Source organism: Periplaneta americana, chromosome 4, assembly GCF_040183065.1.
Source record: "Periplaneta americana isolate PAMFEO1 chromosome 4, P.americana_PAMFEO1_priV1, whole genome shotgun sequence".
Taxonomy (NCBI): Eukaryota; Metazoa; Arthropoda; class Insecta; order Blattodea; family Blattidae; genus Periplaneta; species Periplaneta americana.
This window is the reverse complement of record NC_091120.1, coordinates 123,729,771-123,741,740: the sequence shown is the minus strand read 5'-3', so window position 1 is coordinate 123,741,740 and position 11,970 is coordinate 123,729,771. Positions and strand designations below refer to the sequence as shown.

Below are 11,970 nucleotides of genomic sequence, written 5' to 3'. Positions count from 1 at the left end.
TTGCGATAAAACTGTTTAAGTTGTCAATAAACTAGTTTAGTTTTTTCTCAATTGGGTATAGCATTTAATTTAGAAAGGCGCTAAATTACTGTTCAAAGTCACCTCGGCGTTCAAAGTCTCCCCACTTTACGGTACAAAGAAAAAAGTGGTACTTTTAAGGTTCTCATGCATAGCTAATTGAAAGCACCACTATATTTGAAAAATTACAATGTAATTTATTAGACATAAGTCTATATTTCACATTTCCTTATTTTGAGCTTCGATACTGGCAGTGCTTTGACTGGTTATGCCCCCATTGATGGAGTATTGTGCCACATTTATTCTCTAAAAATATGTAAATAGTGCACCCAAAACTCGCCAGTTGAGAAAGCTGCAGGTTCAAATTGATGCCACAGTGAAGTGCAATGAATGAAGCAATTATGTTAGGTGGTGAAAAAGGTTAATGTAAGTAGGCTGGTGATGAAGTGGATCGTAGTTCCTGAGTGGGATACCAAGCATCTCTTGATGGAATGGCCCCTCTTAGTAAGTTGTACCTCGAGAAACCGTTATACTGATTACTGCGAAAATGGCTTGCACATATATAGGCCCTTCTGTAAGGATGAGGAATTTCTGCCACAGCTGCCCACATTTGGTACCTGTTACAATCAAAATTCTATTATTACCTTCGAAAAATACACAAACCAGGGTTGGTATTAATTTAAATTAATGATTTAATCATGATGTAAATAAAATAATTTTCATTTTATTTACATCAGATAATTGTTACTACTTAAATCGCAGATTAAAATTATATGCACCTAACATGGTTAAGATGAGAAATTAACTTCCTGAAGAAAAAAATTAAACGTTTTTACATATGACTATTCTGCTGCTTCTTAAAGCTATTAGCAATATATATGAGTAGCAAACTTGCAAAACTTGACATGTCCATTTTTAGAAAATACACTTCACATGCCAAAAACTTGCATCTCTGCAATGAATAAAATATTTTCTATGGTGAAATATATTTTTCTTCCTATAAATTCATATAAAATTTCACCACAGAAAAATCTTTGTTTATTACAGACATATAATTCTAGCATTTTCTGAAGAAATGGATAGGTTTTGAAACTTTGCTTCTCATATGTCTTTTCCTAAATTCTAATTAAGGAGCAACAGAACACATGGTACAGGTAGTCAAGTAGAGCCTACTTTCGGAATCACCACCTAATTAAAGCATAGTATGATGCTGAGGATTGAAATGAATACTTGTAGCTCATAATAATATTGAAAGTAAAAGTTGCACAATGCCAAATGGACTACGTATTTATTTTAAAAACACACAATGCTAAGCTCTTCCGATAAATTTATTTGTAAATATTAATCTCTCTAAATAGTTGAATTCCTTTCTAATGAATAACAAGCTAATTATTATTATTATCATTAAGTGCAGGTTATTAGTGCTGTAACTCTTCATGTATTAATAATGAGGCCTATGTGTAAACATAGTAAATTATTTTTGGAGCGATGTTGTTAATTACTTAAAATAACACATTAAAAATACACAATTATGTAGGAACTAATGCACAAATTAAATTTAAATGAATTACAAAAGAAGGCAAAAACTCATTTTAATAAACAAATCTGATTTCGACAAAAAATTCTCACTTAAATTTAAAAACCACTACAGTTTACCAACCCTGACTATTTACTGAAGATATATAAGGATATCTTTGCATTGAGCTTATGCGAACGGAATTGCTTACCTTTTAAGCTGTGCTGCATTACTTGGCACAGGAAACAGGAATAACCAGGTCTTCTCATTACTATCCGATTTCTGTCAGTACACTGCAGCACATTCACAGTGTAAAACTCCGCCATTTGTCTTTCTATTAACTGAAACAAACCAGCAGTAGGCTAGTATCATATAATGCATTAATAACACTACATTTCATAGAACAATTGAAGAATTGCAGTATAATCGACGTTTGTGAAATATTCCTGGAAGAATTCTATCCACAAGTCTATAAAAATAATAAATATCTCCGGCAATTTAACTCTTTTTATTTTATCAAAATTATTCGAGTAAAGGTATTACTGTTAACTGTAAAGTCAAATTTTCTAAAATATGTCTTTTCGGGAACGACACTTCTTTACCATTGCGTTACCAAGCTAGGGTACGCCGCCATCCTTTGGTAACGCAACTGTAAAGAATTAAACCGGGAACAACATATTTAGTCATGTCAGATTCTGTCCCACGAATTTTAAGATGTCTGACCAACTTAACTTAGCTATATACAAAAATAAGATGTTCGTTCATACCCAAAGTGTATATTAACTCTGTTAGCTTACCTTTAAAACTCTTGGCGTAATTGCAGTTAGGCCTAATACACTCTTGTAATTCAACACAGAAGTCAGTTCATCATGTGGTAGTGGTAGAAGGAAGGTAATCGCGTTCTGAAGTTTATCCCTTAAAACAATTACAGATCACAGTTTAATAAACGTTTAAGATATGATGGAAGAATTCAGTTTAAATTTAAAAAAAAACATGATGGTGCAGTTAAGCTGTATCTACACGGTTCAGTTTTTCATGCTCGTACGCACACAGTCAGAGAAGAATATTGAAGGAATCAAGTTTAAAGCGCTTGTTGAATTAAGGTACATTAAGATTTTCTATCTACAAGGTACGCCATATTGCTTGAATGTGTGAAGTTCAAAGAAAAGTTGAACCGTGTAGATGACGTGAAGTCTTGTAATCTCAAACGTATTTCTTTCTTACCTTTAACGTTGCGAATTATTTCTTGTTGCAGGAAAGCACCAGTAACTTCTAAATTAACTCGATCTGTTCAAATTTCTTCCTTAAGCAGCCATGTTCGTCCATTCCATAATTTATACAAGATTTAAACAGAATAGGAATGCCAACATCCAACAATTGATCAACTGAACAAATGAGGTTAATAGGTCATACACAGTGGACTAATATGGCTACTTTGTCCTCGAATGAAAATGCAAATTGGCTATATAGTAATAGTAATAATAATCCGAATGTTATAAAACTGACACATTCTGTAAATAATGGATATTAATAATATCTGTTTAAAACTGTCATATTGGCAAAACTTATAACCAAAGAACTTTCGAAACCAAAGAGTTTTGTACTGCTAATTTTACAAACTCTGTGATCGAAAACAGCCAACGCTGTCCTGACCACATGCGGCAAACTAAGGAACATCTATGAGCATCCAACATCTATCATTTGAGTTAAACCCCCCTGCCCTGGATCTCCGGTCTTAGTACTGACCAGAAATATCTTCTGGGGATCTGTCAAGCTGTTTGTTCTGGCCATTGTCCGATAGAGCTTGAAAGGAGGAAATCAGGGCCAGTTGTTCAATCTCGATAGCTTACAATTGCTTGTAGGATTCTCCGCTTGTATGTGAGCCGTAGGATTTCTTACATAATTTAGTGTGCATAGCTGAGAAATGTCATGCTTCGGAACGAAGTCTGTCAACATTGAAGAATATAATAGTATACATTGGTATACTACTAAGGGTGGATGGAGGGATGGGGCTGGAAATACAGCCACCTCCTTGTAGTGAGCCCTGGGTTATTTCTGAGTGTAAATTTAAAGAAATAGGCGCGAAACTTTAGAGCTGATGCGGAGACACAGGATATTGTCGAATTACTATTTTCTTTTTTCTACGCTCTTTCTGCCACAAGTCGCAACTTTTCCGCACTAGTCAGCTTAATTTTAAAAAATCGATACAGTCTAATGTATAGCCATGGTAGCACATGTTCATATTGAGACCTGGGTAAATAGGAGTTTGACAGTGGAGGAAGCAAGCCGGGGAGTTACTCTGATTCAAGAAGGGCACTCACAGTGATAGGTAGCCACACTTCTTGGAATAAGTTAGAATGCTGTTTCCAAATTATCGAAACGGTATAATGAATGACACACTACAACAAGGAAGCCAGGTTTAGATCGTAGAAGAAAAACTACCCCTGCTGAAGACCGTTATTTGCGTCTTCTTGCAACAAGAAACCGCAGGTGTACGGCACGAGAATTCCAAGAGGATTTTCAGAACGCCACAGTACAAAGGGTGAGTGACCAAACAATACATAATAGCCTGCATGAAAACAGTCTCAGTTGCAGAAGTTCGAAAAAAGGGTCCACGCTTAACACGGCGACACAAACAACTGAGACTAAGCTTTGCAGAGGAACACAGAAATTGGCAGTTCAGACACTGGAAACGAGTCACGTTTTGTGATGAAACCAAAGTTGCTCTGTTTGGTAATGATGTACGTGTTGGTGTGTGGAGAGCATCATATTGAAGATGTAGTCATTGATAGAGTTCCATTCAGAGGAGGTGCACTTATGCTCTGGGGAGGGATTACGTTGGACATGAGAACAGAGCTTGTAGTGATTCGAAGGAGGAGAAATCAGGTCTGACAGGCGACGGTATGTCAGTGAACTTCTTAGGGCCTGTACTACGACTCTCGGATAAAGTTCTAGTTTAAACTTATCCGGCAGATGGCATATTTATCCGGAAGTTGGGTTGTAATTGCGTACTACGACTTTTGGTTATGTGCAATCTGTAGGCTAAACTTCCAGATTAGCAATCCGGAAGCCAGAGTGGCAGATAGGCGTTATCCGGAGGTTGGAACTCAGTGTTGAAATCAAGATGGCTGCACGTCGTACAGCTGGTGATTTGAAGGATCAATTTAATTTTGATACTGATTCTGATGATAAGTTCTGGAGCAGATGCTTCGTTATATCAGAACAGCAAAACGAATTAGGCTGCGTCCAAATAATTTTGAAGAGTGGGATGACGAGAATTTTTTTAGACAGTTTCGAATAATGAAACCTACTACATGAAATCAATGATCAACTGAAACAAGACACAGATCGTAAGTACACAGTTAATAATAAGCTACACTATTTCGGTAGGTATTACATTAATATTTTGTATATAATAGCACTATAATAATTATTTTGAAGTATAGTAACCTGTAATAGGCGTACAGTAGAAGTGAGGTTAGAATGTTGCTTCATGCAGGTGTTCTGTTGCCCTTACAAGGTATTAAGGTGATTGATATAATAATATAGGGCAACCTACAATAAGTTTCAAAATACTTTTATATAAAAAATAATAATAACCGTATATAATATATCAAAATCCTTTATATGTTAAACTATCATTTCTTCACAGTTGCGTTACCACTTTAAGATACAAATGTATTCACATATTTGGCTTCTAGTCAAGTCATATGTACCGTAAACGAAAGAAAAATTGAGTACCGATACCAATTTCCCAAATAAAGGTGGAAAGTTGCTGTGAAAGTGGAGTCCGATGGAGAGGTACGGGTAGGCGGGATCGCTCTATCGAGATAGAAGGGGTAGGCGGCAGGAAAGGGCAGCACATTCATTTCATTAACTGTGTTTCCTTACTAATTAAAGGGAAAAGACAAGTTTTCGTAAGATCGAGTTAGTGACAGGTTAGGTTAGTATGATTTGCATATATTTACAATTGTCTAAAAAAAAAAAATGTCAAAACTACATCCAAACCTCTCTCTTCCAGGCTATCCTGTAGGGAGTCCTTGCCTTCTTTTGGTAACGCTATTGTAAAGATTTACCGGTAAAGGTGTAACCAAATCTCATTGTTTGTTCATTTTTCCAGAAATAATGCCTTACCTCCAATGGACCAATTACTACTGGTATTGAGATTCTATGCCACTGGGAGAACATTGACAACAGTAGGAGATTTTTGTGGGGTCCACAAAGTTACAGCAGGAATTGTTGTCAATCGAGCTAGTGCTGCACTTACTGCTTGGTTTAATTGAAGTGATGACTTTTAATGCTTCATTGGGAGTAGTTTTATTTGCTCCAGTAATTAAGTGCAAGGCTTGTTTTTTTTTTTTCCGAGGGATTCTGTCTCTCTTTTTGATGCTGTTACGAGTACTTCTGAATAGTATTTTAATACAGGTTTTGTGTACATATTATAGGTCTTGATTAAAGTTTTCCTAGAACTGTTTCATTTTGTGTCTGCTAGTTGTTTAATCAACTCTCCGAAGATAGATTGGAATACCAATAAGGCATCACTCATGAGACAACTGTCAGGAGATAATGTGGTAGGGTGGCAAGTTCCCTTCTCCTTCCTTGCATATATCGCTCGCCAGTAGGAGTAGGCCTAACATATTTCACTAATCAGACTTAAGATATTCTTGCTATATATTATTATTTAACAAACTGTAACAGTTTATTGAATTTTAGACGTGACAGTTTTTCTTCATTTCCTGAAAGTTTTGGAATTGGCGTTTATGTTTTGCAAGGGAGCTCTTTCATTCACCCTAGGCCTAGTGATTCATGTATGCAAACATATTCATATCGTTACTTTTTAAATATATTTTATTGCTTGGATCCCTCACAGTGATCTCTTAACAGGCTAATGCACTGTATCTGCAATTCAAATTTATTTTACATAAGCAAAATATGGTAAAACAACATTTTTCAAGAGGCATATTAATTGAAGCGTCGGCTGGAACAACGTTATAAGTTACATTTGGTAAAATTTACAGGAGCTGCAAAAATGTGTATGCGTACAACTTTGTTCTTATGAGGGTAGCAAACTTTTGAGTGGACAAATTTCACGTACTGCATTGATGGACAGTTGCAAGCCAAGGAGTATAGCAAAGTAACATGACATACAACATTATTACACGGAAACACACCGAATGAAAATTTTGTAACTTACAAAGTTGTTCCAGCTGACGCTTCAATTGTATTCAGGTACTCTGTGAATGTGTACTTAAAACAAGAGAGATGGACTATAGCTGCAATTAAGTTTAAAATTTATTTATTTATTTTGTGTAAACAAAACACGACATTTTTCAGGAGATACAAGAAGCATAATCATTTATTACATCCACTGTCTCATTATATATGCTATGGTACATGTCATATTTACAAATTAATAATATGCAGGCTAATACATAAGAGTACATAGTAACTGTAATTAAACACAACACAAATACATATGCAAATACACAAAACTTGGAAAACTGTGGCAGAGCCAACTTCAGTTATAAGCCCCATTTGTTAGAAATCTGCACGGGCCATAATTCTTAGGCCCGGCCCATCTCGGCCTGATCTGAACCAGACCCGAACCCAACCAGAAACCTTAGATTAGCTTATAATTATCACTTGACTCGAACCTAATCCTGAAGACTAGCAGATAAAGCAGAGACCATAGGGATCAAGAACAGCTGCAAGAGATTATCACTCCATTAGAAGGATGAGAAGAAGTAATCTCCCAGTCATCCAGGTCAAATAAATCTGGTCAACAAAATTAAACACATTTTTTGTTAAAACATAAAGAATGGGTGATTTTTGTAGCATTTACTTTCTGCCACTAATTGAAGATGTCCTTGTAGATGGACCACCCATTAAAGAGGAGGAAAAAGTAATGTAAAAACTCCAAATGTTACTTTTGATATTCCAAACCCCATCTCTTTCCAAACATGAGGACATGACTTACTTTTATTTCAAATCATTCTTTGTTATAATGTTAGCATCCAACTTTCAACTAATGTATTTTTTAAAGAAATCACTGTAATAGTATTGAAGTTCATGCATTTCCAACATCTCAAGTATAATTAAGTAAACATTAAACTTACAGTTCACAGATGGAGAAGGATTTTTCGATGTGGCTAGTGCATTCCTCAGAGGCTTGCTTTTTCTTTCTTTTCTTTTTTTTTTTCTTTTTTTTTTTTAAGCATCCTTGGGGTGTAACTCGATCAGCTATTATTCCATTATCAGCTGAAATATTTAAGAGAGGGATATATGCTTATATTCAGACCTTTCTGGGTTTAGCCTACACTACCTACACTGAATAAACCAGTAATTTCACTTAAAACTTACTTTCATTACACTGTGTAGACACCCGTACAGTGGAAGACCTTCATCTGCTGCACCAGCTGACTCTGTAATATTTTAAGAGTGGAATTAATTCTTAAGATATTTAATTCTGGAGAAAGATGATGTTTTATCATAAAGGTGTGGACACTTCAAAGTCAGCAGCTGTAACAGTATTGTATTTTCTAATGTGCTATTAATCCAAACTCATTTTTAACAATAAGAAAGTAAAGCTGCAATAAAAAAGAGAGAGAAAAAACCAAGCAAATAGTTCTATTGTAAATAGAGTGTAGTCAGTTTCTGTTTTATCTTATGAAGAGATATTTTTCAGTTTTTCTGTACACAAGAAATCATTCACAAGTTTCAAAGTGAGAATCCTCACAGTAGAATTGAAATACAGCTTAACATAATGTGGCCTAACCTGATTACAAACCCATTACAGAGAAATCTCAAAATAAATTCTTCAGTTTAGTGTACTTTCTATTTTAGGCCTTCATTTATAAATTTCAAATTCCCACTCAAATCCCACATAATATTATAATACAATGATGTTTACTTTTTATGACATCCATTTCTTGTGACCATTTCATCATTATGTACAATTTATATTTTAACATTTTTTTTTTTTTTATTTTTGCATCTAATTTATCTACTGCTTGCTGCAGATTTCATATAGTATGTGTGTTAGTTTTATTTTCAACATGTTGGCTGAAAATGTGTTTACATGTTACAGCTATTTCAGATTGGAAAAGTAAGCATCATACGTAGAATGTGAAAGAACGTTTTGTAGTATAAATCAAATTACCTGGAGATATTGTTGGGATGTCCAGTTTCACTTCAAAAACTAAAGAATTGCACTGTGAATCTGAATGGTACTGTAAATAAAAAAGAAATAATAGTATTATAATGTAATACCGACATTAAATTAAATTTGTATAACAATTTTCAAGAATCTAATATTTTTTTTTTATCTCTAAAGCTCATCATCTCTTCTTCTGACTCTTAATTCCTTACACACTAACCTCATTCGTGTTATTAGCTGCACTGGTATCAGTGGAACTTGGTTTAGTTACTACTTCGGCTGTAACAAAAGTAAGTAAATAAATAAATGAGTGAATGGATAAATAAATAAATAAAAAGAATTCAAATTTGTGTTATACAATTTCCTCTGCTTATTATTTAATAATTGTATAATTTAACATATAAGTTTAAGTGAACTTATGCATTGAATATGAATCAAAATCACTGAGAAATCACTCAATTGATAGGAGAATTAAATCACTTACCTTGGCTAAGTTTGGATTTGGTTTTGCTTCAGTTGGAGGGGCTCCAATTGTTTGTAGCCTGCATTGTCTCTCTGCAGCAGCAATTTTATTTGTGTTCTTTTCCAAGAATTCAAATTTGCTTCTCAGCTGTTTTCAGGTCCTTGTATTTGTGCTGATGTTACTATATTCTTCCCATGCTTCATTCTATATTACTAAAAAGGAAGTAAAACTAGGTTAATTCCATATGCAACCTACAACATTAGAAAATATACTGCATTTCTCTTTTTCCCTTATCTAAGTTTCTATACCTAAATAAGCAAAAGCTTTTAATGGACGATTGTCAGTACAATATCAAACATATGACTATACTGTACATAGAAACTTTGGAAAAAAACTTAATATCTGCTGTTTCTGTGTTATTTTACGAAGTGTTGAATGTGCATTACAAACAGATAACTTAGGCCTATTGCATTTTAGTGGAAACGTCTCTCCACCTCATGCTGTTCTTTTAAAAAATAATGTTAGGCCCTATCTGTGATCGAATAGTATTATGGGCCTAATACAAAATATCCGCCCATTTATTAACAGTAAACTACGTAGGCCTAACATACTGAAATATTGGTAATTTGCTAGGAACAGTGTACCTTGCTGTACTAATGTTGGTTAGAAATCCCAGGCCAAAGACATCATTCATTATTATCAGTACCAGTGAACTTTTCTTTTTTAAACGAGTTATTGTGCCTTCGACCCATGATTTGAAGCCGTGAAGTACACTATTTCTAAAAAATTACCGAAATAGGCCCTATTCACTAATAATGTAGGCTATACAACAAACTGAAAGCACACTTAGGCCTAATATTAATTACAATACAAAAATAATTGCCACCTACACTTCTTGTGCAGTTACACATGAATAAAACAATGATTATGGAGAAAAACGCACTTTTGCTGGAACCCGCACCCGTCCTGTTTGGGCCTACTAATTAAAACCAAAATACTATCATATGGTAGGAATTATTACTATTCGAAAAGAAACATAACCTTTAAAATCTTACCTTTTGCTTCCATGTAAAGTTTCTTCATACAGTATGTGTAATTTTCTGTTCTTCACTCTGTTATTTTTTGGCTGGAGTTCAGTATTATAATAAATAATAACAATAATGCTTACAATAAAACCTCAAAATAAATAGTACCATATAAACACGGAACATAAACATGAAATACGCGGGGAAAGGTATACCAACGCAATAAATTTCACTACATTTTCAGTAACTTCATTGCCAACGTAATAAAAATGTAACTATATCTTCCGTATAACAATCCTGCAGTTAAAATCTGCTGGTAGTACAGAACAAAATATTTAACTTCCAGATTGCTAAACTGGAGTATACGAATCTGGAGCTTTAACAGGCGATCGTAGTACAGGCCCTTAATCCCCATGTACGACCTGTAACAGAACGTACTGGTGAAGAATGTTTACTGGCCCATGAAAACGCCCGTCCCCATATTTCTCGGCAAATACAAGGTTTTCTTACCCAATACCACATCAATGTTCAGGAATGACCCCCCTGCAGTCCAGGCCTTGATCCAATAGACGATCTGTGAGCTCATCTTAAAATAAGGGTTAGTAAGCGTCCATATCCGCCACAAACGCTCCAACAGTTAGAGAAGGCTCTACTAGAAGAGTGGCAAGAAATTTCACAACCTAACATTCGCAGGCTAATTAGAAGTCTTTCATGTGGCTGAGTTCGGGATGGATCTTTGCACATAGGGCGTTCAGACCCATTTTACGTCCTGTATGCGATCATTCTTCAAGTCCGACGGATGACCCAGGTGGCATTCGTAAATCCGACTCTAACAAGCGGACCATATTTCCTGGGATCTGCAGGTAAGGTTCTATCAGCCCGAACACAAAGCTCTCAGAACCTAAATCAGAATCGGAAACCCATACTACCCCCACTCTACTACTCTTTTTACTATTTGAGAAATTAGATGAAATGAAGGGGAAGCGTTGGTGGAATCAAAGATGGAAACAGGAACCCCGAGAAAAATCCATCTGCAATGTTTGTTTTGTCCACCGAAAATTCTACCCAGACCTGACCAGGGATCAAACCCGGGCCGGCTGGATGGAAGGTCAACGCTCCAGCATTGTAACCACAGACGCGACAAGTCCGTGATAGTACAATACGTTTGTGGATTGAAGTTGGCGTGTATATACAGTACAGCTTGATAATACCTGCAGTGACCAGCTGAGAGGAATGTGTTGTCCATCTGGAAATTACCGTTGGAAATAAACAGAGGTTCTTCCACGTTATTTACTTTACATTTGTCTCTTTATAATTTTGTCAATTTTAAATGGTAAGTAGTTTGATATATAATCTCTAGAGTGTTTTTTCTACCGAGTGTTGAATTGTTAAAATTGAAGTTGAAGCTGTTACTATCAGGAACTTGTTTCAGCTTGCGGTTAAAATATAACGAGTAAGTAGTTACGAAAACAACTTAGTTCTAGATACCTTAGTCTCCAGAAAAAGACTAAAATATGCAAAACACTTTTAAGACCTGTTGTAACATAAGGCTCTGAAAGCTGGGCCTTAACTCAAACTCAAGAAAATAAGCTCAAAATATTTCAAAGAAAGATATTAATGAAAATGTTTGGCCCTATTTGCGATAATGGCAACTGGTGAATTAGATACAATGATGAATTTATGAGGCATATGATGAAACTGATAAAATTAAAATAATTAAAACATAGGGAATTAGGTGACTGGGAGAACACCTATATAGAGAGGAGTTGGATCCATGCCGAAAAGTCACTTT

General features: G+C 35.2%; 2 long non-coding RNA genes across 6 annotated transcripts; one reads left to right on the top strand and one right to left on the bottom strand.

Moving 5' to 3' along the window:
* Positions 1 to 4,479: 4,479 nt before the first annotated feature.
* LOC138698176 (uncharacterized) lies at positions 4,480 to 6,011 on the top strand. Its single transcript, XR_011331757.1, has 2 exons — positions 4,480 to 4,884; positions 5,655 to 6,011. It is a non-coding gene; the product is annotated as an uncharacterized lncRNA (long non-coding RNA).
* Positions 6,012 to 7,068: 1,057 nt separating this feature from the next.
* On the bottom strand, positions 7,069 to 9,992 carry LOC138698175 (uncharacterized). 5 transcript variants are annotated; one of them, XR_011331755.1, is made up of 6 exons: positions 9,798 to 9,992; positions 9,175 to 9,365; positions 8,911 to 8,969; positions 8,694 to 8,763; positions 7,651 to 7,956; positions 7,069 to 7,239 (listed from the first exon to the last, which is right to left on the bottom strand). It is a non-coding gene; the product is annotated as an uncharacterized lncRNA (long non-coding RNA). The 5 variants fall into 5 exon arrangements; XR_011331753.1 differs by having other exon boundaries at positions 7,069 to 7,792; positions 7,895 to 7,956; XR_011331752.1 differs by having other exon boundaries at positions 7,069 to 7,956.
* Between the last annotated feature and the right edge of the window lie 1,978 nt (positions 9,993 to 11,970).